Source organism: Sarcophilus harrisii, chromosome 3 (assembly GCF_902635505.1).
Source record: "Sarcophilus harrisii chromosome 3, mSarHar1.11, whole genome shotgun sequence".
Lineage (NCBI taxonomy): Eukaryota > Metazoa > Chordata > Mammalia > Dasyuromorphia > Dasyuridae > Sarcophilus > Sarcophilus harrisii.
The window spans coordinates 40,084,255-40,108,610 of NC_045428.1; positions in this window are offsets into that span (position 1 = coordinate 40,084,255).

Below are 24,356 nucleotides of genomic sequence, written 5' to 3' on the forward strand. Positions count from 1 at the left end.
GACAATGAAGTCATTTGAGGTGGGTTTTTGCCTCTGTAACAAGCCAACTACATAATATTGAACCATTCAATTTGCCATCCTGGACTTGAGTTTCCTAATCTGTTAAATGGGAAGGAAATCAGTCAGTCAATAAACATTTATTAAGTGCCTTTTGTGAAGAACTAGATGGTCTCTGAGGTTCTTTCCTATTCCAGGTCTAGACCCTATAAAGACATTCTGAAAACCTCTAAAAGGGCTACAAAATAATGTCATTATTATTGTTATTGTTGTTACTATTATTATTATTAAAAAAAATTTTCTCAAGTAAACTAGGATGCCCATTATCACCACTATTATTTAACATTATGCTAGCAATGTTGGCCTTAATAATAAAGAAAGAAAAATAAATTAAAAGAATTAGAATAGGCAATGACATAATAAAACTATTACTCTTTGTAGATGATATGATGATATACTTAAAAGAATCCTAGAAAATTATCCAACAATCCACTGGAAACAATTGACAGCTTTAACAAAGTTATAAGATATAAAACAAACCCACACAAATCATCAGCATTTCTATATATTATTGACAAAGCCTATCAGCAAGAGTTAGGAAGAGAAATTCCATTTAAAATAACCATAGACAAAATAAAATATCTAGGTGTCTACTTGCCAAGGAACTATATGAACTATATAAACAATTACAAAATACTTCTCACACAAATAAAGTCAGATCTAAACAATTGGAAAAATATCAATTGCTATAGGTAGGCTGAGCTAATATGATAAAAATTACAATTATGTCTAAACTGATCTACTTATGCAGTACCATATTAATCAAACTGCCAAAACATCATTTTATAGAACCAGAAAAAACAATAACAAAATTCATCTGGAAGAACAAAAAATCAAGAATATCAAGGGAATTAATTTTAAAAAACCCATAAAAGAGAGTGGCTTAGCAGTACCAAAACTAAAACTACATTATAAAGCAGCAGTCATTGAAACCTTTCAGTATTGGCTGAGAAATAGAGTGGTGGATTAGTGGAATACATTAGATACACATGACACAATAATTAAGGCCTTCAGCAATCTAATATTTGATAAACCCCCAACCTCTAGGTTCAGGAATAAGAACTCACTATTTCACAAAAATTGCTTGGAAAATAATATATCGGAAACTTGGCATAGAACTACATCTCATACCCCATACCAAAATAAGGTCAAAATATACATGATTTGAGCATAAAGAATGATGCCCTAAACAAATTAGGAGAGCAAGGGATAATTTACCTATCAGATCTTTGGAGAAGGGAGGAATTTATGACCAAAGAACTAGAGAATGATCTGGAGGGCTTCCTGAGGAGCCCTCATAAAGTGTTTTCTCATCCCAGAATTCCCTATACTTGTGAAAAATGTAGAGGGGAAGGGTAAGCAGAGGGGACCACAGGGAAAAGACTCAGATGATTGAGCTGAGTTATGAAGGAAGTTAAGGAGTCTAAGAGATGAGGAGAGGGCACTCTAAGCAGGAAGGACTGCCAGTGCAAAGGCAGGGAGGTGGGAGATTGATTGTTGTATATAAGGAATGAAAAGTAGGGTTTTGTTTCCTTTTTTGAGAAATGCAGTCAGTCAATAATCATTTGTTAAGCATTTATTATATACCAGGCACTGTACCAAGAGCTGAATTTACCAAAAAAGGTAAAAATATGGTCCCTACTCTCAAGGAACTCACGATCTAATTGGGGAGACAATCTGAAAAAACAATGTACATACAGATAGATGGGTGTCAATGGAAGGGACGAGGCAAGGGGTGTGGGGACACGGTCTTCACACAGAAGGAAGGATTTGAGCTGAGTCTTAAAGGAAGCCAGCAATCCCAGAAGGCAGAGGTGAAAGAAGGAGCGTTTCAGACGTGGGAGAGAACTAGGGGAGGCACAAGGATAAAGATGGTGGAGAAAAGTGGATGGATTCAGAGATGTTGTAGAACGAGAAAGGACTAAGGAGGAAGAGCGTGGCATCTTGGGAAGAGAGAGATGAGAACTGAGAATGAAGAGGAATTTGTGAGTCCGAAGGAGAGAGTTGGGCCAGAGAGAGATAAGGAAATTAGGAAGAAGGGGCTGGGTTTGGAGGGAGGGAGGGAGAGAGAAAGCTGACTCCATTTTACAGCTGAGGAAATTGAGACCCAGAGATATAAAATTACTAACCCATAGTCATATGGCTAGTAGTATGACATGGCGAATGGTCTCTACCCAATATTGCCATTCAAGGCAAGCATGAAAAGGTCAAAGTTAAGGCTCAGCTTCCCCTTGTATAAGGATGCTATGCATGTGAGGATGCAGGAGGACATGTACAGGTGAGAAAAAGCAGGGACCTTCTCATCTTCATTTCAATTTACTGAGTAAAGCAAATGTTCCTGTGCTGAAAAACAGTGTTGAGTGGGACAGCCAGGTGGTACAGCCTTAGAATCAAGAGGACCTGAGTCCAAATGCAGCCTCAAAGGCTTGATACATATTAGCTGTGTGACCTTGAGCAAGTCACTTAACTGATTACCTCACCAAAACAACAGTGTGTTCAAGCCCTGAAGAAGGGCTGATGCATTCTCAAAAGCACCAAAGTGAGCAGCCTGGGGCTGCTGCAAAGTGCTGGACAAAAACACTCGCCCATGCTGGCCCCTTAGCCCCCAGGCCAAGCCCGACCTCTGGGAAGCAATCGGGCTCTGGGATTTGGAAGGCATCACAGGGGAAGAGTTTGGCAGCCTGAGCCCCATCTCTGAGTTGTGCTTGTCTGGCTCCCATGGGCCCCCACACAATTGGACACATTCACAGTAACCGGCGTTCACTACTCAGCAGAGTGGTCCAGACAGGACCAGAAGAGGAGTAGTCCGCAGGTCAGACCCAAGTACCCTCACACAATAGAGATGTCCCATGGACATCTCTGAATGTGGGCTACTGATTCCCTTACTCCAATCTTTTCTTCTTCCCTCCTTCTTTCTTCTCTTTCCCCTCTCCCTCTTTCTCTCCTCTCTCTGTCTCTGTCTCTCTCTATCTCTGTCTTGGTCTCTCTCTCTTTCTCTCTGTCCCTCTTTGTCTCTCTGTTTCTTTGTCTCTGTCTATCTCTGTGTCCCTCTTTCTCTCTGTCTCTGTCTATCTATTTATCTATCTCTCTCTTTTTCTCTGTCTCTGTCTCTTTCTCTCTCTGCCCCTTTCTCTCTTTCTTCTTCCTTCTTTCTTTCCTCTCCTCTTTCAATCCCTTTTTCTATTCTCTCTCCTTTTCCCTCTCTTCTCCTTTCTCTTTCCCTCTCAATTTGCACTTTATTTCATCTCTTCTTCCCATTCTTCCTCTCTTCTTTCTTTAATCCTTCCCTTTCTCCTTTCTTCTCATCTCCCTCTTTTTCTTCTCCCTCTCCTTCACTTTCATCTTTCTCATCTCTCCCTCTCTTCTCTCTCTCCAACTCTCAGACTGCTCCTCACAGGACCAAATAAATTCAGAGAAGCCAGTCATAAAAACACAAAGAACATGGGGCCCACACCCAGGAGCTGGGACACACACACACACACACACACACACACACAACCAGGAGGGCTCGCCATTGCTCTCCGATTCTTATAAAACTGCTATTATCTTGTCCATCCCCCCAACCTTTTCATACAATTATCCGCTTCTCAGTGTGGATTTCCAATAAAGAGCCTTCGAGAGGAGGCCAGTTTCTGAGAAGAATGCCCAGTATTTAACAGTGGTTCTGTTCAAGATTGTCAGATGTCTCACTCACCAGAGACGAAGTCGGAGTCCGCGGAGAGGCCTAAAGCGATGGGGCCGATCGCTCGCAGAGAACGTCCCCTCCACCCCGGAGCAAACAGAACCTCCTCTGTTGGTCCTGTCTCAAAGGGGCCTCCCGACAGTCAGTTACTCAAGCGTGGACTAAATTTAGACAAGGACGGAACAAAATCAGAATGCTGGTGTGTGGACATATAGGGTGGTGAAGGAACAGAGACAAGGAAAAGCTAAACTGCAGAATGGCAGATTGATTAGGAAACCCAAGACTTAGAGGCAAGATGGAGTAATGGATAGAGCATTAGGCATGGAGTTACAAAGTTATTATTCATGCTACTGTTTAGCTATGTCGGATTCTTTGTGACCCCATTTGGGGTTTTCTTAGCAAAGACACTGGAGTGGTTGGTCATTTCCTTCTCCAGCTCATTTTACACATGAGGAAACTGAGGCAGGCAGGGTTAAGTGATTTGTCCAGGGTCACACAGCTAGGAAGTGTCTGAGATCAGGCCAGATACTCTATCCACTGTGCCACAGTCACAAAGATCTGACTTCAGATCCCTCCTCTGCCCCTCATTTATTGTGTGACCCTAAGCAAGTCAATTACCCTCAGGATCCCAAGCAAATCCCTAAGGCAGGGGTCCTAAGTTGGGATTCATGGATTCCCAAGAGGTCTATATGGAAAAAGTTCAAAATATCTGAACCTGAATGGGGGGAAATGCATCTTTATCTTCTGAATTCTCTTTCACTTGTTTACTTAGAATTCTATAGACTTGCAAAGGGATCTATGACACACACATGGTCTTCCCTGAGATATACTGCGCTGGGAAGACTGGTGGATTTAGCTTCAGAAAACCCTGGGTTCAAGTCCCAGCTTGGCTGCTTGCTCCCTCTATGCCCTGACACGAGCTATTCCATTTCTCTAGCCCCAATTTAAAAACTCACCAAGAAGGAGGTTTGAACGGATGGCCTCCCTTCCAGTTCCAGATAATCCCATGATCCTGTGACCTCTAACATCCCCCCAGCTGTAAATCTACCATGTTCTCAGTAATAAATGGAATGGAATTTTAGTAGTTGCAGGGAGTTTTCACGCCAGGAATTCCTAACATGAGAATTCAGACCCTTTGTCTGTGTAAGTATTTGTAATAAAAGTAAGTTTATAAAGGAGAGCAAGGGCACCCATTTAAAAATTTCATTCACCCAGAGGCTTCTGGTGCATAAGAATGAGCCGTCCACATAGACATTTGCCAGAATAATGGTGACCGGCATCACGGTTGGATTCAGCATTTGCAAATGCAGCTAAGATGCTCCTTAATGTTCTTCAGCTTGAGCTGGTTGGACTAGCTCCCTCCTAACCCTGAGAAAAGCACAGGGGGAAGGTCAGAGGGTGGACTTTTTACCCTACAAGACTCATCATGAGCCACTGAATCATCCACCATCTTCTGTGAGTGACCTTGTGAGATTCAGCATCTGGATGGGGTTGCAGAGCAATGGGTAGAAATGACTATAGAGTCCTCTTCTCACACTCACTCCCCCTATATTGAGCATGCTGAAGAAGTGGGGGTTTGGGGGGAACTCTGTTCAGCAGAGCCCCAGGTTGATTACCTACTCAGCTGAGCTAAGACTGGCTAACCAGTCTGCACCCACCACATTTCCCAGGGATCTGGGCTCTCTCCTATGAGGATATCAAAATATGGAAGAATAAAGGGGGAAAATGCAACTACTGTATCTACAAACACACACACATATACACGCAAGCATATACATACATACAAATATATATATAAGCACAATACCTATAAACACATGTGCATGCAAGCAATACATATGTACAAACACATACATGCAAGCGTGTGTGTACATGCAGATATACATACAAGCACACATACAAACACATGTATACAAGCAATCTATACATGCAAACACATACATGCAAGCACAAGTGCATACAAAATATACATACAAACACACATATATACAAGCGACCCATAATGCAAACACACATATAAAATCCAAACACATGAAACATACATGCAAGCAACCCATAATACAAACACACATACATACAAGCAATCCATACATGCAAACACACATATACACAAGCAACATACCCACAAGCACAAGATACATTCAGATATACATACAAGCATACATATGAGAGCACACACATACTAGCACATACTAACACATACAAGTATGATCACACATGCAAACACGCACACATACACACAACACACTTTTTGCCTTTTCATGCTTAAAGGATCCGTGTCCTATTCTGTTCAGAAACCAAAGCTAGAATTAAGATGAAAGCTGAGGAGGAGTCATGGCCACAAGGAGAAAGGAATGAAGCTCTTTCTCTTAAATTTCTGGGAATTGGTAAATTGATCTTTAAAAATCATTTCAGGGAAACAGTGTGCAACTAGGACACAAAGTCTTCTAACTACAAGTGACCAGTGGTGATTAAGGACATCTAGCCCTCCCAGTTCACTTTCCTTCTCCTCTCCTCCTGCCCAACATCCATCCCACCCCCAGCCCCCAACAAAACATCTGCTACTTTTAAATTCAGGTTGGCAGAAGGCTGAAACCGGATAGATGAGTAAACATTGCCACCTAGTGGAGTGACCACAAAAAAAGGCAAGCCCCTCGCCAGCCGTTGGAGGTGGAAGGACTGGGGGCCTGCCTCTCCACTTTATTCTGGATCCCTACTTACAATCAAAAGCAGGTCTTGAGGTTTCTGGCATTTAAGAGAAAAGAATCTCAGAAAACATGGCTGACCAGAGGGACGTCCACGTCCATGATGCGAGGGAGTCTCCAGGTCATGGGAATTTTCCTAACAATAAGAGCTGTCCAGATGAGAAGGGGCTGCTGGGGGCAAGCGGCGAGTCCCCCTTTCGATGGAGTCCCCCTAAGCACTTGTCTAGAAAATTTTGTTGGGTTTGGGCTAAATGGACACTAAGGTGTTTTTTGATTCTGAGATTCTGTGATACCCCAATAGGAGAAACAAAGTGTGGTGGGGTGACCTTACCTAGATGAAGGTGACCCTGTTCTTCCTGGCTCCTATTAACCATGATGAGTTAGAGCCATCAAGGGGAAATAGACCCAACTGATGGGAGGAAGGTCCCTGAGTGCTGGAGGAGCACAGAAAAATAAAATAGCCTGATCTAATGAAGCTGCCACCAGAGGGCTTATGGGTGGGATTTTCCTTCCTCCTCTCCAAATAAAAAATAATGAGGATCTAGAGAGGAAAGTGTCCTGATGAACCCCATGACCCACTCGACCAGCTCGAACGGATTCATTTTTCCAGATTTGAGCTGGCATGTATGAGCTTAAATCAGCATCTCTCATGGGGCAGGTTAAAATGAAATGCTACCTTTCACAGCCTCAAAATGAAAAGGGGGAAGTGGGAAGAGGGAGCACAAAAGATAATTCCAACAGGTTAATGAAGCAAACAAATACAAAACAAGTTTTCCTTTCAATGGATGAAAGGAACTCTACCAGAGGGAAGATTTTTAGGCTTCCTTACTGAGCAAGCCACCTTTGGGTGGGCCTTGGGAGCTTTTGAAGGTCCCGACACATCTTTTAAAAGAGCAAGCCACCCAGATGCCCAGGATGGTTTAAGAAAGGCTCTGCTGGTGGACAGGGAGATGACCAGAGGGTGAACCATTGCTTTCTCTCTCCTCTATTTGCTTTTCTTTCTTTCTTTCTTTTCTTCCTTCCTTTCCTTCCTAACCCTCCTCCCTTCCTTCCTAGCCCTCCTCCCTTCCTTTATTCTTTCCTTCCTTCCTTTCTTTCCTTCTTTATTTTCTTTCCTTTCTTCTTTATTTTCTTCCTTCTTTACTTCCTTCCTTCCTTTCTTCTTTCCTTCCTTTCTTTTTCCCCTTCCTTTCCTTTCTAACCCTCCCTCTCTTCCTTTCTTCTTTCCTTCCTTCCTTCCTTTCTTTTTTTCTTTTTTTGGCAAGGTAATTGGAGTTAAGTTGCATGCCAAGACCCAGCTAATAAGTATCAAGTATCTGAGGCCAAATTTGAACTCAGACCTCTTGACTCTAGGCTGGTACTCTGCCCACTGCGCCATCTTGCTGCCCCCCCTCCAAAGTATTTTCTTGGCATCTGTTTCTACTTCAGATTCTAATTGAGATAAAAATCTAAGAGGTCTGGTGATACACTACAGTGGATAGAGTATTGACCTTGGAGCCAGAAAGACAGGGTTTTGGACCCTGCATCGGACATTTGAAAGCTGGGTGACCCTAGGCAGGTCATATATTATGGAATTGAGTTTCCTCATGTATAAAATAGGGACAGGGTCTGGAGCTATAAGCAGCTAGCTGTCATCTGACCTAAAGTAGGGAAGACCTCCACTCTAACCTAAGATATAGATGAGTGACCGTGTCATTTAAATGCAGTTTCCCTAGCTGTAATACAGGGATAATAGTAGTTCAAAACTGGCCTCAGACACCTACTAGCTGTATGACTCTAGAAGAATCACTTAATCTTGTTTACCTCAGTTTCCTCATCTATAAAATGAGTCAGAGAAGGAAATGGCAAACCCCTCCAGTCTCTCTGCCAAGAAAACCCCAAATGGGCGACAACTGAAATGATTGAACAATAAATAGCTCCTACCTCCTAGAGCTGTCGTGAGGACCAATTAAGTTAAATAATCGTAAAGAGCTTAGCCCAGTGCCTGGCACATAGTAAGCTGTATATAAATATTAACTATTATCACTCAAGAGGTTATTTTAAAAGGTTACACTCAGGATTATAAAAGCATTATATTTAAAAGTCAGGACTTGAACTCAGGTCTTATTGATTTCAAGACTGATTTGCTATCCATTATGCTGTATGATCTTTCTCATTTACAAAATAGGGATAATGAATTTCCTTCACTGGATTATTGTGGAGATAAAAGAAGATAATGCATGTAAAATGACTTGCAATCCATAAAATATTACAGAAATATGAATTAGTAATATTGCTCCAAGGAAGGTATTTACTCTCAATCAGTCAATCAATCAATCAATAATACACATTTATTAAGAACCTACTATGTGCCAGGCACTGTGCTAAGCCCTGGAGATACAAAAAGAGGCAAAAGATAGGTTCTGGCCATAAGAAACTTACTATCTAATGAGGGAAACAACATGAAAAGAAATAGCTGCAGAATAAGCTTTATGCAAGATAAATAAGAAGTGATTAATAGGGGGAAAGCAATGGATTTAAGAAGGTTTGGGAAAGGCTTCTTATAAAAGGTGGGATTTTGTTCAGGCCTTAAAGGAAGTCCAAAAAAGAATTGGAAAATGAATGAATCCTCATCATTTATAGTATATAAAAGTATATACTATATATTTATATATAGTATATATATATATATATATATAGCACATATATATATAGTATATATATATATATATATTTATAGTATATAAAAGTAAAGGAATGTTATTGCTCTATAAAAAATGATGAGCAGGCTGATTTCAAAAAAGCCTGGAAACATTTACATAAACTAGGGGGCACTAGATGGTGTAGTGGATAGATCATCAGCCCTAAAGTCAGGAGGACGTGAGTTCAAATCTGACCTCAGACACTTAACACTTCCTAGCTGTGTGACCCTGGGCAAAAAAAAAATTACATAAACTGATGCTGAGTGAAGTGAGCAGAACCAAGAAAACATTGTATATAGTATCAGCAACATTGTGTGATGATCAGCTATGGAAGGCTTAGTTCTCAGCAATTCAGTGATTCAAGGCAATTCCAATAACTTTTGATGGAAAATACCATCTGCAATACAGAGAGAGAACTATGGAAACTGAATGCAGATCAACACAAAGTATTTTCACCTTTTTTTCTTTTCTTCTGCTCTTTTTCCTCCTTTATCGTGGTTTCTCCCTTTTGTTTTGATTTTTCTCTCCCAACATGATTCATATGGAATTATGTAAAAAAATGAATGTACCTATATAACCTAAAAAAAATTTTTTTTAAAAAAGAGAGACTTGGAACAAATGAGGGAAATCCTTGGAGGCATGAGGGACAGCCAGAGAAGATGCTCTGAGACAACAGGCGGAGTGTTTGTTTGGGTTAAGAACAACCAGACTGCTGGTGTCCATGGTTTGAAGAGTATGGACTGGGGGGAAGGGGGAGGGAGTAAAATATAAAAAGACTGCAAAGTAGGAGGGAGCTAGGTTATGTTAATGTCATCGGAGGATTTTGTATTTGCTCCTAGAGGCAAAAGGGAGCCACTGATGTTTGTTAGAGGGAAAAGGGAAGAGATAGACAGACGTGTTTTCATAAAACACATTTTAGTGGCTGAATGGAAAATGGATTGGAGTGAGGAAAGACTTAAGGCATGCAGCCCCACCAGTGGGCTACTGCAATGGTCAAGATGGGAGGTGATGAAGGCTTGCTCCAGAGTGGTGGAAGTGTCAGAGGAGAGATGGGGACATGTTGGAGAGATAGAACAAAAATAAAATTGACAGGACTTGGCAAAAGATTGGTTATGTTAACCTGGTGATTAATATATTAATAATATAATATATAACATAATAATAACATTAATATAATAACATGGTGTGAGATAGTGAGGAATTCAAGATCACTCCTAGGTCACGAGCCTGAGGCACTTTGGTGTTGCCCCCTACATTTATAAGGAAGGTAGAAGAGATTCAGAGGAAGACGATGATTTCTGTTTCGGCCACTTGTAGTTAAAGCTGTCTACTAGACATCCAGTTGGAAATATCTAAAAGCCCTTAGTATCCAATAGTCCAACCAACTATTCTACAAATGAGGAAACTGAGAGCAGGCTTAAGCAATCTGGCCTGACTCTAAGAGTTCTCCAGGCCAGATTGGTTCCAAGACTGATTTACAGCTAGAAGTTACTGGGGAGGTCTTCACATCAGACTGATCTCACTTCTTCTTTTGACAGGATGCTTAAATAAGTAGTTGAGGGGAACTAGGAAACCAGATTTTGGTGAAACTTGTGATAAAACCTCTTGTGTTTTTCTTGTAAAGAAGCTGGAGAGATGTAGACCAGATGATAATTCAGTTAGAGAGTTTCAGAACCAGCTGGATGTCCCAGTGTGGATTAGTTGCTAATGGTTTGCTACCTACATGCCTACAAGGAAGTAGAACAGGGATCTGTATCTACTAGGCCCTGTGCTGTTAAGCACTTTTATTAATGATTTGAATAAAGATTTACCCATAAAATTTGCAGATGATCAAAACTGGGAGGGTTCCCTAAAATGCTAGATGATGAGAGTTGGAATCTAAAAGGATTTTGGCAAGCTGGGGCATCGAGCTCAATTGATTGAGATGAAATTTAATAGGAATAAAGGCAAAGTTTCAGACATGAGTACAAAATAATCATCATTACAAGTACAAATAAGAGAGTTCTGGCTAGACTTAGTTTGCCTGAAAAATATCAGTATTTCGTGAACTACACATAACTCATCATGAATCAGCAGAATAACATTGAAAACAATCAGACTGTATCAATGGCAACATAACTTTTGAGAAGGGGAGACAATCATCCCATGGCCATCCCAGAGGACTGTGGTCAGTCTTGATAAAATGGGTACGTGTCCAGAATTGATTAGAATAGCTGGGTGTGTTTAGCCAAGTGAAGAAAAGGAAGACTCGGGGGACAAGACAGCCATCTTTGAGCCAACTAATTTTGGTCTGACCTTGAGACAAACTTACCAAAAATAATTAAGTGGAATGAGCTGCCCCAAGAAATGGTGGATTCTTTTCAAGTTGGGTGACCATTTGTCAGGTGTCTTATAGTAGGGATTTCTTTCACATATGGATTGAACTTAGATGGTCAACGAATTCTTTCTTAATTCTTAAAGTCTGTGGTTCATCTGGTTTAGCTTCTTGTTTTGCAAATGAGTAAGCTGAGGTTCAGAGGGATAAGTAAGTTGGCCAAGATGTAAGAGGTCCCCCTGTTCGAAAGATCAGTTCTAAAGCTATTGCAGAAGATTGATCCCAACAGAATTAATAGTCTCTTGGGGGGAAGAGCAGGGACACACGGACACACACACAATGCTAGGATCTTTTAGTAGACGATGCTGTCCAAGTGGGAAAGGTGAAAGCATTCCCCTAATGAGTTCATTAATTGAGTGATCTTATGTATAGCTTTATAGATATCTTATACATATGTGTATATATCTATCCACACATGTTGTTTGTGTGCATATAGAGAGACAGAGAGAGAGATGGGGGGAGAGAGAGACAGAGGCAGAGAGAGAAGAGAGAGAGAGAGAGAGAAAGAAAGAAAGAAATAGAGAAAGAAACAGAGATACAGAGACAGAGAGAGAGACAGACAGAGAACAGTTTTTTCTCTAGTTGATATTCCAAAAGTAAGCATGGAATATGGGAAATGTGCTGAATTCAGAGTTAGTAGAGACTTTGAGAGTCTGATTCCTGTTGTAGACACTTACTAGCTGTATAATCCTGTGCATGTCATATATGTGTATCTATGTGTGTGTGTGGAATGGTACATTATAGGAATACATACACGCATGTATGTACCATACAATACACATATTGTGCATTACCTCATTGAGAATCATATTTCTCATTCATAATATGAGATTGATAATAGTACCTATCTCCCAAGTTTCTCTGAGGATCTAATAAGATTTTGTATTTATCTCCCTCCATTAGAATGTAAGTCCTTGGAAGTAATAATTATTGCAATTTTTGAACTTCTACCCTCTGCACTTAACACAGTGCTGGCACTCAGTAGGTACTTGATAAATACTTGTTGATTGATTGGCTGAATATGTTTAAAAGGCTTTGCAATCCTTCCTAAACTATTGAGAGATCCTAAGCTGTGATTCCAGAGGAGTGGGGGAGGAGGGGAGGTTGATTGGGAAAGCCATAGAAATGAGTGGACAGTCGGAGCTGGAAGTAAACTAAAACTTGATCCTCCATGACAGATGGGGCTTCCATCTTAGCCAGTGTAGGCTTTTTCACCTCTCAATGCACTCCCAAAACAAAGATGAGAATATTTACTTCTTAAATTTTAAAGAGATTTTTTTCCAAGGCATTTTTCAATCCTCTTTCAAGTAAGTCCACTCTGGGCAATCCACCCAATTACTGAGAACACGCAGGTGACCATTTTACCCTTCCTCAAAGGAAATTCAATTTGCAAGAAAGCCAGCCACTGAGCCAGACCCAGCTAAGATAGACTGGAATTGGGTCTGTGCTAATTTAGGGACAGAAGTAGGATTTCTGTAATTGGTTCCTGATAGGAGACAGGGAACCCCATCCAACTTCAAACAAAGCTCTTATCATTTCTCACACCCTAACTTCATACATATTTAAGGGATAGCCTCTTTGCCAGTCAAAGGAGCCAGCTCCTTGATATGTGTGCTTCTATAAAAACTTGTTTCTGGAAAAGTAACTGAAAGGCTCTCTTAGACAGGAGCCTTCCACACAGGGAGATGCCAGACTAGAAAATGCACCTAATTTGGAACTAAGAAAATCTGAGTTCAAATTCTGCCTCAGACATTTGCCAGCTGTGTGGCTCTGGGCAAGTCAAGTAACAACTCTGTGCCTCAGTTTCCTAATCTGTTAAATAGGGGGTTCAATGTCCTTCCTCTAAACCCATGATTCTGATGCAGTTAGGTAGTGTAGCAGATAGAGCACCCATCCTGGGATCAGGAGGATTACCTCCCATTCATTTTGTATAAAATTTTATTTGTTCATCTTTTTTATATTTTATATTCATATTTATATTTTTAATATGTCTCCATCTTTAGAATGTGACTTCTGATGAACAGGAACTGTTTTTAACCTTTCTTTGTCTTCCCAACACTTAGCACAGTGCCTGGCATACAGAAAGTGTTTAATCAGTGATTCTTGATTGATGGATTGGTTGGTCTGTACAATGAGGCAGTCCCATACAGCTCTAAATTCTATGCCATCACATCAACTTTGGCTACCTAACATGCTTTGTCAGTTACATGCAGTACTGGGCCCAAAATCAAGAGGATCTAAATTCAGATCTACCCTCAAACACTTAGAACTTAGTACTGTGCCTCACACATAGTAGGCACTTAATGAATGCTTGCCTTCTTTCTTAATTGATAAAGTACATTATGATGTCCCTAAAAATAGCAGTCATTTAATAAATGTTGATTGACTGAGACTTAGCTGTGCAACACTGGGCAACTCACTTTACCCCTCTGGGTAAAGTCAATTTCTCCCTCTATAAAAAGAGGAAGGGGCCAAAAATCCCACAATGATAAAAAAAAGAATGTTGGAAAATTGTAGAGAACAATTTTGGCTCCAAACAAAAGAGCTAAAAAGGCCCCTTTCCCAGTTCTCATGGGCATGGAACATTGTACATACATAATGTCAGAATTTTTTCAGCATATTGTTCGGTTTTGTTTCATATGGCGAGTTCCTACCCAGAACTTCCAATTGAGGAGGTACCTATGTTTCAGTGCTCATTTCTAACCTGGCTCAGTCCCTCACTCACCCGGATATTTCTCAACCCCTTCCCCACCAACCATTTTCCAGTTTTCTTTTATGTATCATCTTCCCTTATTAGAATGTAAACTCCTTGAGGTCAGGGACTCTTTCTTTTTGCTTATATTTGTATTCCTAATATTTAGAATAGTTCCTGGCACATAATAAGTGCTTAATAAATGCTATGTGTAATTTTTATCTCTGGTTTTTCTGATTATTCTTTCTTTTTTTTCTTTTTTTAAATCATTCAATTAAATTGATGAATCTGGGGGAAAGGTAGGAATGTCACCATTTCCCTTGTCTGGGTGAGGGAAGTCTGTGCTAAGCCATACAAGTAGGAAATGGCCTGTCAGATAAGAGGGCTAGCATGAAGGCTGGAAGGAAGAGACTATGAAGAAAATTCTGTTGTCTCAGTAGCTCCATTGGGTCCCATAGAAGTCCCACTGGAGGTCCTGAATTGCCTTTTTATGAAGGCTACAAAAATGTTGATTGAAAAGATATCATCCTAACACCCAAAAAGATGAAAGAAAGAGGAAAGGGACCTATATGTGAAAATATATTTAGAATAGCTGTCTTTGCAGAGGCAAAGATCTAGAAATTACTGGAGTGTCCATCAATTGGAATATGACTGAACAAATTGTGGTCTGTGAATGTGACAGAACATTATTGTACTGTAAGTAATGATAGAAGGAAGTGGCTCCAAAGAAACCTAGGAAGACTTGTATGAACTGATTCAGAATGAAGTGAGCAGAACCAGAAGAATTCACATAACAATACTGTCAGGACAAAAAAACTCCAGAAGACTTAAAAGTTTTTTAATAATAATAATAATAGCTTTTGGGGCAGCTGAGTGGCACAGTGGATAAAGCACCAGCCCTGAAGTTAGGAGGACCTGAGTTCAAATCTGGTCTTAGATACTTAACACTTCCTAGCTGTGTGATCCTGGGCAAGTCACAACCTCAATTGCTTCAGCAAATAATAATAATAATAGCTTTTTGTTTAAAAAAAATACATGCAAAGATAGTTTTCAACATTCACCTTTGCAAAAGCTTGTGTTCCAATTTTTTCTCCCTTTCCTTCCCACCTCCCCTCTCCCCTGGATAGCAAGCAATCTGATATAGATTAAACACATAATTCTTCTAAACATATTTCTATATTTATCATACTGCACAAAAAAAATCAGATCAAAAGGGAAAAAATGAGAAACAAAAAAAAAAAAAACAAACAACAACAAAAAAGGTGAAAATACTATGTTGTGATCTATATTCCATCCCCCTAGTCTTCTCTCTGAATGCAGATGGTTCTCTCCATCACAAGTCTATTGGATTTGGTCTGAATCTTCTCATTGTTGAAAAGAGCCAAACTTAAAAATTTTGATCAGTGCAGTGACAAAGAGGATACCAGAAGACCAGTAATAAAGCATATTATATATGAGAGAAAGATGATAAACTCATAGTGCAGAATGAGGCATCCATTTTTTTTAACATAGCCAGTGTGGAAATTCATTTTGTTTGCTTTTACATCGTTGTTGCAAGGGTTGTTGTTCTTTTTCAGTGGGATAGGGGATGGGAGGGATGAAAATAAATGCTGTGAATATGGGAGGGGGGATTGAAAAGAAAATATGTCATTATTAGATTCCATTCCTTCAAAAATAATTTTCCTCCCTACCACTAACACCAATCTTCCATTCTTACCTATCTAGTAATAACCTGGAATCCTAAAACTAAACTCACTCCTCTCTTCTAGATAACAAAAGCAGAGCATAGATATAAAGAAGAAGAAAGGAGAAGTAAAAAGATATATTAAAATATATAAGCTACACTCACTCCTCTCTGCTGGATAACAAAAGCAGAACATAGATATAAGGAAGAAGGAAGGAGAAGTAAAAAGATATATTAAAATATATATGTTCAAATATAGATTTTCTTGGAAGAAAATAGGACAGATATGATCAATTAATCAATTAAGTTCACTCTGAATCAGTTTATACAAGTCTTCTCAAGTTTCTTTGGAGCCATCCCATTCCAATATTATTTGCACTACTGTAATATCCCATAACATTCACAGACTATAATTTGTTCAATCATTCTCCAATTGATAGACAGACACTCCATTCATTTCTAGATCTTTGCTCCTGCAAAGATAGCTTCTCTAAATATTTCTGTACATGTCTCCCTTTCCTCTTTCTTGCATCTTTTTGATGTTGGAATGATACCTTTTCAATCAACCTTTTTGTAGTCTTCATAAAAAGTCCATTCATGATCTCCTCTTTCTTGTGTCTTTTTGGGTGTTGGAGTGATATCTTTTCAATAACATTTTTGTAGCCTTCATAAAAAGGCCATTCATGATCTCCAATGGAACTCCTAGGGGACCCAATGGAGCTACTGAAACAACAGGATTTCCTTCAGATATTTTCTATTTGCAAGGCAGCATGGCATGATGGGTAGAGAACTGAACTCAGAAGGACATGGGTTCAGAACCTACCTCTGGTCCATGATGAGCTTGTGAAGCTGGGTAAAGCATTTAATCTCTCAATGTCCCTGGCAAGTCTAAGACTTTTAAGTTGAAGGTGCTGATTTGCACTGTTGGAGGAAGATCTCTATCAATGAAACCATAGATCTTGATCTTTCTTTGCCCCATCAGCCAAAAGTTGTGGTAGGCACTATTCTAGGTTAGTGGGAATAAAGACAAAATTAAAAACAATCCCTGATTTCAAGGAACATGAGCTCTTCTGCAATATGTTCACAGATAAATAAATATCGATATAGATAAAAATAAATGCATAGCAGTTTCACAGAAAGGAGGGAGAAATCAGGAAAGACTTCTTAAAAGCAGGATTTGAACTAAGCCATAGAGAAAGATAAAGGATCTTAGGAGGTGAGGAGTAGGAAAAGCATTCTAGATAGGGGAGAGGGGCAGCCTGTGCTTTTTCTATGGAAGTTAGAATGCTCAATAGGAGAAAGAGTGAGCAGGTCAGTGGAGCTTAAGCATAGAGTGCATGAAAGGGAGTAATAGGTAGTCAGCTTGGAAAGCTAGACTACTGCCAGATAGTGGGGGACTGTAAGTGCCACATTTTTTGGTCCAAGAGACAATTAGGAGTTACTGAAGCTTGATGAACAGATTACTGATGTTGTCAGATCCATGCTTTAGAAATATCAATATGGTAACCGTGTGGAAGAGAGGCTGTAGTAGGGAGAAGGAGAGAATCAGAGAGACCAATTAGGAGGCTGTTGCCACACTCTAGGAAAGAGAGATGAGGACTTCACTAAGCCAGCTCTTACATTGTGATCTACTGTGGATTGTCTTCTACGAAAAAAGCAAAGTAACCTTTGATTCCAACGTGTCTTCCAAATAATTTATTACTAATATGATTAGAAAGTTACATTTTCACTGCGTCACAAAAGGAGGTTTAGACTGGAAACATGTTGGTATATGGATGGAAAGAGGAAGAGGAGGGGAAAGGCTAGGAAGAAAACAGAGGGTTTATTTGGGTGGAGCACTAAAATAGGGAGTGCTGAAGGGATAGTAAGAGCTGGATTAGGGAAGATGGTCCCAGAAATATTTTATTACCCTAGGTTCAGTCAATTGCCACACTTTAACAAGTCATATACATGCTATTTCTTACATTCATTCTCTCTTTTATACTTCAACCAAGATCACATTAAGTGTCAGTTCTTCTCACTTTAAACTATTTTTATAGTATCCCACTTAGGCCCTCATCCAGTCTTTTTCCTTTCCAAGCCACCCTTTTTAAAAAGGTTGAGGTTTTTTTTTCTTTGTATAACTGGACATCACAGGCATTTCCCAATGCCTATACTCTCTCTAAAAAGCCCATCCTTGTCACAAAATAAAAAAATCATTAAATTGAACGCATTAGGGGTGATATTGTCTACTGACCAGGTTCTTTTAAGAGATAAGAACCAAGCATAGACAGTTCCATGCTCACCCAAGCCTTGAGAAAGCAAAGGCCAAGGCCAAAGCTGCAAGACTTCTTAGAACCAAGGAGAGAGAGAGAGAGAGGCCTCTAAGAAAACTAACCGGGCTATATCGGAGACAATAAAAGGTCTAAATTTTTAACAGCTGGATGTATTTGGAGTGATTAACTGATACTAAGGCTGCCTGGAGAAGACCTCGCCAAGAAACTTTCTCCCAGAGAGAATCTTCTTATGGTAAAGAAGAAAAAACACCCACAATGAAGGAAGGGAGGGTGAGAGGGAGAGACAGAAAGGGGGAGCGAGAGAGGCAGAAAGAGAAGAGAGAGGGAGGTAGGGAACAAGACAGGGAGGGAAGGAGGGAGGGAGGGAGGGAACAAGGAAAAGCAGGGGAAGAAGGGAGGGAGAGATAGCCGGAGGGAGGTAGAGAGGAAGAGAGGAAGAGGAAAAGCAAGGCAGGGAACAAGGGAGAGAGCAAGGGAGGGTCCGAGGAAGGGGGTGAGAGAGAAATGGAGGGAGGGAGAGGTTGATTAAGGGAGAGAGAGAGGTAGGGAAGCAGCCAAAAGGGTAGAGTGCAGGCAAGCGTGCGGGCAAGCGAGCGCAAGCGCGTGGGCAAGCTAGCACAAGCGCGCGGAAAAGCGAGCGCAAGCGCGCAGAAAATCGAGCGCAAGCGCGCAGGGGTGCGAACCGAGGCCTGTGGGGGAGATACGAAGGGAGGTAGGGAGCGAGCGAGGGAGCGAGGAAGAGAGCAGGGCAGGGAGCGAGGGAAAGAGCGAAGGAGGGAGCGAGGGAGAGCCAGGGATGGACCGAGGGAGGGACCGAAGGAGGGACCCAGGGAGGGGGTAAGGGGAGCGAGGGAGGAAGGAAGGGAGAGATAGACGGAGGGAGGCATAGAGCAAGAGGAGGAGGGAGGGAGCAAGGGAGGTAGCGAGGGAGGGAACAAGGAAGAGCAAGGGAGGAAGTGTGGGAGAGATAGACAGAGGGAGGGATAGAACAAGAGAGGCAGGGAGCGAGCAAGGGAGCTAGCGAGGGAGCAAGGGAGGAAACGAGGGAGAATGCGAGGTAGAGATGAAGTGTGGAAATCTTTGCAAAGTGTTAAGCCATTAGAGTTGATAGTGACAATAATGATCTAATTGAGCTTGGTTCAACATAATGGATTTGATCTTAGAAGGAGATATTTGGAGCCAGAACTTGAAACAAGGAACTAAGTACAACTGATAGAAATGGTGCTTGTGTTCACACCTTTAGAGGGCTCATAGAAGCAAGAAATATTTAAGTACTCATTGGAGTTCACATGTTTGGGAGATTTCAGGGTTTAGTATGAGCTATCCGAATTCACACCTCCCTTGAAGCTCTCAGGGCCAGAGAGCACTCTGGGAGAAACCCATAAGCCCTGTCTGTCAGAAGAGATCCTATCTAAGAAACAGGCAGAGGCTCTCTCGGGGAGTGGAGCTGAAAACACTGAGAGAAGAGTGCAGCTGAATCAGATTGGAGAAGGGAGCGTCAGGTCCGTTGAGGAGAAGCACTCTCTTGGAGGCCCGACCACATTCAGCACTCTGCCAGATTGAGAGCCAGAAGCCCTCTCTCGGAGGCAAGAGAGATTCATTCCACCTGGAGCCTTGAGAAAGCAGAGGCCAAGGCCAAAGCTGCAAGAGTTCTTGGAACCAAGGAGAGAGAGCGAGAGGCCTCTAAGAAAACTCACCGGGCTATATTGGAGACTATAAACGGTCTGACCTTTTAACAGCTGGATGTATTTGGAGTGATTAACTGATACTAAGGCTGCCTGCAGAAGACCTCGCCAAGAAACTTTCTCCCAGAGAGAATCTTCTTCTTATGGTAAAGAAGAAAAAACACCCACAATGAAGGAAGGGAGGGTGAGAGGGAGAGACAGAAAGGGGGAGCGAGAGAGGCAGAAAGAGAAGAGAGAGGGAGGTAGGGAACAAGACAGGGAGGGAAGGAGGGAGGGAGGGAGGGAACAAGGAAAAGCAGGGGAAGAAGGGAGGGAGAGATAGCTGGAGGGAGGTAGAGAGGAAGAGAGGAAGAGGAAAAGCAAGGCAGGGAACAAGGGAGAGAGCAAGGAGGTCGAGGAAGGGGTGAGAGAAAATGGAGGAGGGAGAGGGATTAGAGAGAGGTAGGGAAGCAGCCAAAAGGGTAGAGTGCAGGCAAGCGCACGGGCAAGCGAGCGCAAGCGCGCGGAGAAGCGCGGAGAAGGTAGAGATGAAGTGTGGAAATCTTTGCAAAGTGTTAAGCCATTAGAGTTGATAGTGACAATAATGATCTAATTGAGCATGGTTCAATATAATGGATTTGATCTTAGAAGGAGATATTTGGAGCCAGAACTTGAAACAAGGAACTAAGTACAACTGATAGAAATGGTGCTTGTGTTCACACCTTGAGAGGGCTCATAGAAGCAAGAAATATTTAAGTACTCATTGGAGTTCACATGTTTGGGAGATTTCAGGGTTTAGTATGAGCTATCCGAATTCACACCTCCCTTGAAGCTCTCAGGGCCAGAGAGCACTCTGGGAGAAACCCATAAGCCCTGTCTGTCAGAAGAGATCCTATCTAAGAAACAGGCAGAGGCTCTCTCGGGGAGTGGAGCTGAAAACACTGAGAGAAGAGTTCAGCTGAATCAGATTGGAGAAGGGAGCGTCAGGTCCGTTGAGGAGAAGCACTCTCTTGGAGGCCCGACCACATTCAGCACACTGCCAGATTGAGAGCCAGAAGCCCTCTCTCGGAGGCAAGAGAGATTCATTCCACCTGGAGCCTTGAGAAAGCAGAGGCCAAGGCCAAAGCTGCAAGAGTTCTTGGAACCAAGGAGAGAGAGCGAGAGGCCTCTAAGAAAACTCACCGGGCTATATTGGAGACAATAAAAGGTCTGACCTTTTAACAGCTGGATGTATTTGGAGTGATTAACTCATACTAAGGCTGCCTGCAGAAGACCTCGCCAAGAAACTTTCTCCCAGAGAGAATCTTCTTATTATGGTAAAGAAGAAAAAACACCCACAATGAAGGAAGGGAGGGTGAGAGGGAGAGACAGAAAGGGGGAGCGAGAGAGGCAGAAAGAGAAGAGAGAGGGAGGTAGGGAACAAGACAGGGAGGGAGGGAGGGAACAAGGAAAAGCAGGGGAAGAAGGGAGGGAGAGATAGTCGGAGGGAGGTATAGAGGAAGAGAGGAAGAGGAAAAGCAAGGCAGGGAACGAGGGAGAGAGCAAGGGAGGGTCCGAGGGAAGGGGGTGAGAGAGAAATGGAGGGAAGGAGAGGTTGATTAAGGGAGAGAGAGAGGTTGGGAAGCAGCCAAAAGGGTAGAGTGCAGGCAAGGGCCGGGCCGAGCGCGGCGGAAGCGGGGACGGCCCAGGCGAAGGCGGGGGTGCGATCCGAGGCCTGTGGGGGAGATACGAAGGAAGGTAGGGAGCAGGGGGAGCGGGAAGAGAGCAGGGCAGGAGCGAGGGAAAGAGGAAGGAGGGAGCAAGGCCAGGGATGGATGAGGGAGGGACCAAGGAGGGTCCAGGGGGGGTAAGGGGGAGCGAGGGAGGAAGGAAGGGAGAGATAGACGGAGAGAGGCATAGAGCAAGAGGAGGAGGGAGGGAGCCAGGGAGGTAGCGAGGGAGGGAACAATGAAACAAGGGAGGAAGTGTGGGGAGTAGACAGAGGGAGGGAGAACAAAGAGGCAGGGGAGGGAGCAAGGGAGCAGGAGGGAGCAAGGAGGAAAAGGGGAGAATGCGAGGTAGAATGAAGTGGGGAAATTTTGGGTGTTGCCAAAGGATTGAAGTGACAAAATGATCTAATTGAGCTTGGTTCAAATAATGGATTTATTAGAAGGGAAATTTGGGAAACTTGAAACAAGGTACAAGTACAACTGATAGAAATGGGCTTGTGTTACACCTTTAGGGGCTCAAAACAAGAAAATTAAGTACCATTGGGTTAAAATGTTTGGGAGATTTGGTTTAGTATGAGCTATCCAAATTCACACCTCCCTTGAAGCTCTAGGCGGAAGAGCACTCGGGAGAAACCCATAAGCCCCTGTCTGTCAGAAGGATCCTATCAAGAAACAGGCAGAGGCCTTCCCGGGAGTGGGCTAAAACACTGAGAGAAGAGTTCAGCTGAACAGATTGGGAAAGGAGCGACAGGTCCCGGGAGGGAAGACCCCTTGGAGGCCCGACCATTCAAACACTGCCAGATTGAACCAGAAGCCCTCCTCAGAGGCAGAGAGATCCATTCCACCTGGAGCCTTGAGAAAGCGAGGCCAAGGCCAAAGCCAAAGTTTGGAACCAAGGAGAGGCAGGGACCCGAAAAACCCCAGGGAGACTTGGTCGACCTTTTAAAGCTGGATGATTTGGGGTTTAACTGATCCAAGGCTGCCTGCAGAAGACCTCGCCAAGAAACTTTCTCCCAGAGAGAATCTTCTTCTTATGGTAAAGAAGAAAAAACACCCACAATGAAGGAAGGGAGGGTGAGAGGGAGAGGGAGAGGCAGAAAGAGAAGAGAGAGGGAGGTAGGGAACAAAACAGGGAGGGAAGGAGGAAGGGAGGGAGGGAGAGATAGTCGGAGGGAGGTATAGATGAAGAGAGGAAGAGGAAAAGCAAGGCAGGGAACGAGGGAGAGAGCAAGGGCGGGTCCGAGGAAGGGGGTGAGAGAGAAATGGAGGGAGGGAGAGGTTGATTAAGGGAGAGAGAGAGGTAGGGAAGCAGCCAAAAGGGGAGAGTGCAGGCAAGCGAGCCTTCTGTCTCTCTGTCTCAAGACATCACAAGTACTCCTATAATAAAGCCATAAAATACACCCCAATCCACACAGAACCTGGACCATATCTTCCATCAATGGAAAATGGGTACATACTTAACTAAGTCTGACAAGCACATGAGAGAGGGAAACTGTGTGATGGATAACTCACAATTCTAATCTGGAGACTTTCATAACATTGATCTTTCAGGAGCATTTGCATTACCCCCAAATTCCTTCTCTGCTAACTACTGATCTCTTGCTCCCCACTGCTCTCTTTGCTGGGCAAATTCATGTAGAAATAAACACACATGGTATTTTATATGTGACATTATACACTTTTTATTTTTTATTTATTTTACACGTGATACTCTGACAATCATCCTGAAATTGGCTATCCCTTTTAATTTTGAATAGCAATTTCTAAGGAACTGCAAAGCTCATCAATTGGCTCCATAACGGCTCACTGGCTGGTCAGAATAGAACTCACAGCAAACAGCTCAGGGCTGCTCTCTAGGTAAATAAGCCTAAAGAGCTCCTTGCGTAGTATCCATTTAAATGTCCGCGTCAATCAGCACAAACCTGTTTCTTCTTCCTACTCTATTTCAAACCAGAGCGGGGCAGCCAAGAGCAAGAAACTCTTAAGCTCTAGGGGGCGCTGAAGAGTAATAGCTGGAGCAAAAGCTCTGGTCCAATGGGGTTGCGCTTCTCTTCAACTAACCCGTTATTCTGCAGCTGAGAAGTCCTCTGTTGGCTGACTGCTTCTGCAGCTGGTCTCTACTTATTGTAAAAGCTGACCTCAGCCTCAGCTTCCCATCGCCTGCCTCCTGCACGTCTCAATCATCCAAAATCAAAATCTTTTGGCTCTCAGTGACTACCTGAAAAATGACCATTCATCAAATTACTCCTAAAAAATCTACAGATTTTATTTAATCATGTCTCTGCCTCCAAATAATTCCTTTTTTTGTTTGTTTTACCTTGATCACATAACATTATTCACCAATAAGCTGAAGGACCATAATGCCCTGAAGCTCTAAATTTTCAACAGGGTCCAACACTTTGTTTTCCATCCAAAACTATGTTTTTGTATTCACATTTTTCCAGTTTTTTAAAATAGATAAAAGTTAATTCTTTGCTCCTTTAAACCAAACTATTTACATAGAAATAAAGCATCCCACTATATTTCTGACAAGGTGATTTGTCTTCATTTTTTTTAATTTCCACATTTTTGGCAACTTGGATTATGCTGAAAGTCTTTTTCCTATTCATTTCATTTCAGTTCTATCTTACATTCTTTATATTTAAATCTTTTTCTTTATCCAAAAAATACTTTTCTGCCCTTTTAGCACTAAACTTCTCCACAGGAAAAGGAATTTACAAGAACAATATACATTAAGGAAAATCCCAACCCTCCAGGTGTCTACAACTGGACTCTCCCACAAACTGCCAAAGACCCACACCTAGACTCAGCCACAAACTGCCAAGGAGCCAC